This window comes from Manacus vitellinus, unplaced genomic scaffold, assembly GCF_001715985.3.
Source record: "Manacus vitellinus isolate BGI_N305 unplaced genomic scaffold, ASM171598v3 scaffold_121_pilon, whole genome shotgun sequence".
Classification (NCBI taxonomy): Eukaryota; Metazoa; Chordata; class Aves; order Passeriformes; family Pipridae; genus Manacus; species Manacus vitellinus.
In genome coordinates this window covers 184,799-187,581 of record NW_021938903.1, presented here as the reverse complement: position 1 = coordinate 187,581, position 2,783 = coordinate 184,799, and positions in this window count along the sequence as shown.

Genomic DNA, 2,783 nt, shown 5'->3' with positions numbered 1-2,783 from the left:
GTGCCCACCCGGCCCTGGGGAGGGGATGGAGAAGTGGGGACCCCCGGTGGAGGTCGGGTGGCTGCGGGTTTTTTTGGGCGCTGAGAGCCCCCAGATGCTCTGGGGGGAGCAGAGCAGGGGCGAGGGGGGACAGAGGCAGCGCCCTGATGGGAAAAGGCTGGGAGAGGGATGGGCTGGGGAAGCACTGGGCTGAGGGGCAGAGACCACCGACAGGTGTTGTGGGGTCCCAGATTTCCTCTTCTCACCCCCCAGGATCAGCCCTTTCCCATGGAAAAACCCTGGAGGAAGCAGAGTCTCCTTCATCCGGGTGGACACGTGGGGGTGGAGCAGGGGAGGAACGTCCCTGCCGTGTCCCCTTCCCTGATGTTTTCCTGTGGGGATGAAGGAGGGTGAATCCACAACTCACACTTCCCAAAACACCATGGGGGAGCAGGAGCTGGGATGTTGTACCTCCGCTGTTTCTCTTGGATTAAAAGGGAGTTGGGAACCAGGGAACTGGGAAAGAAAAGTCCAGGAACATCCCAGGTGCACTCCAGTGTCCCCTCCAAGGGACCAGGGACCTGCCCAACCTGGGGGGCAACTGGAGCTCCCAGTTTCACCTCCCTAAATAAAAGATCTTGGAAAATCAGAGAATTCCAGGGGTTCAGCTTCCCCCTCTCCCAGACATTTCACTCCCCAAAAGCTGTGAAATCCATGGGGCCAGAGGGACCAGACGGGACACAGGCAAGAGCAGCCTGTAGGGACAGAGGAGAAAAAGAGTAAATAGAAATATTCTTAACAATAACATATTTGTCCTGCAGGAGGAATAGGGAGGGGAACCCCTCAAATCACACTCCTGCCCCTCTCAATGGGCTGTAAAGCCGGGCTGAGCCCCAAAACAAATTCCAGGGCGAGTGTGGCTCTAAGAGCTGAGGCCAAACATTCCTTCTTCGGGACGATTTCAACTCCAGATGAGCACGAAAAACGCAAAGGAAAGCGTTTCCCCCCACTTCCCCAGAGCCTCCCCTCCCCGGATTGGGATGTTTTGGCTCAAAAGATGAGCGAGGGAACCGGGACTGGGGCAGGAGCCGCAGGAAGCCAAGCCCCAGGAGCTATTTTGGGCCGCCGGGCAGGAAAAGCACCTGCTGGGGTCGTTACGCCGCGGGAAAAAACAAACCCCAGGATGTCCTCCCTTGGGGGGGGATCGGAAATAAAGAGCCGGACTCATCCCTGCCGGAGAACTGGAGTCCGGGGGGACACCCCGCGGGTTTCCAGGCGCTGCTCCCGCTCCCCGCCCCCCGGGAAGGGCCGGGGCCGCACCCCGGGCCCTGCGGAGGGAGCTGGGGGGGTCCTTCCCCCCCGGAAAAGAAAAGAGGGTTCGAAGGGGTCTGAGGTGATTTCTGGGCTCTGCCTCGCGTTGTGCATCCCGAAACCCGGGCTCGGCCGTGGATAACCGGGCTGCTGGTGCCCTCTCCCGTCCAGCCGCGGAGGCGGAGGGTTTCTGCATCCCTCCTGGGTCCCTCCTGCCTCCCTCCTGCATCCCTCCTGGATCACTCCTGCATCCCTCCTGCCTCCCTCCTGATCCCTCCTGGATCACTCCTGCATCCCTCCTGCCTCCCTCCTGATCCCTCCTGGATCTCTCCTGCCATCCGTCTTGTGTTCTTCCTGCCACCTCTGCTGCCATCCCTCCTGCATTCCTTCTGTATCCCTCCTGCGTCCCTCTTGCCTCCCTCCTGCATCCTGTCATCCCTCCTGTGTCCCTCCTTCATCCCTCCTGTATCCCTCCTTCATCCCTCCCGTGTCCCTCCCGTGTCCCTGTGCCATCCCTCCTGCCCAGAGCAGGGCACCCCGACCCTCCCCGGCCAAGGAAGGGAGGGTTTACCCTTGGTCACAACCTCATGACTCCAAAAATTTGCCTTTCCAGGCATTTTTTCCTCGCAGGGAGCCAGGGATTGCATCTGCTCAGTGGCTGAGATGGGCTGGAAGGAGCTCGGGACCCCCCAAAACGGGCCGTGGGGAGCACCTTAAAAACACCTCCCCCGTTTCTGTTCGCTACACCAAAACCCATCAGCCTTCCTCAGCCCTCCCAGCCCAAACCTCACCCAAATTCACCAAGTCTCACCCAAAGTTGCACCAAGCCTCACCCAGAAATCCACCAAACCTCATCCAAATTCACCAAACCTCACCTAAAATTGCACCACTCCTCACCTAAATTCACCAAACCTCACTCAAAATTCACCAACCATCACCCCAAAATGCCCCAGTCTTCGTCTGAATTCACCAATCCTCACCTAAATTCACCAAACCTCCCCCAAAATGCACCAAACCTCCCCCGGGGGGAACAGCCAGGAGCACGAGTGGGAGTCGGGGGGTTTCTGAGACTCGACCGCCCCTCGGGGGGCTGAACACACCGGGAAGCGGGGAAATCCAATCGGGGGGAGGGGCACAGAGCCCTGAGGGAATTCCCGAAGGGAATTTGCAGGGTGAGGCCCCTCCGGAAGGGCCCGAGTCCCTCCCTGGGGCGCGGCTCGTGTGGCATCGCCGCTGGCACGGCCGGGGAGGGGCGGCTGCCCCTTCTCCCCTCGGGAATCCCGCCCTGAAGCCACAAAATCCCCACAACCCCCCGTGCCCTGCTCACCGGGTCACCCCCTGTGTGTGGGGGGGTCACCCCTCCCTGTGCCAGCACTGGTTGTCACTTGGGGTGGGGGCGAAAAATCGGGGCAGTCACCAGTTTGTGCCCTCAAAGCCCCCGAGCAGCAGCAGCAGCCCCCGGTCAGAGCGTGGGGGGTGGAACGTGTCCCCCC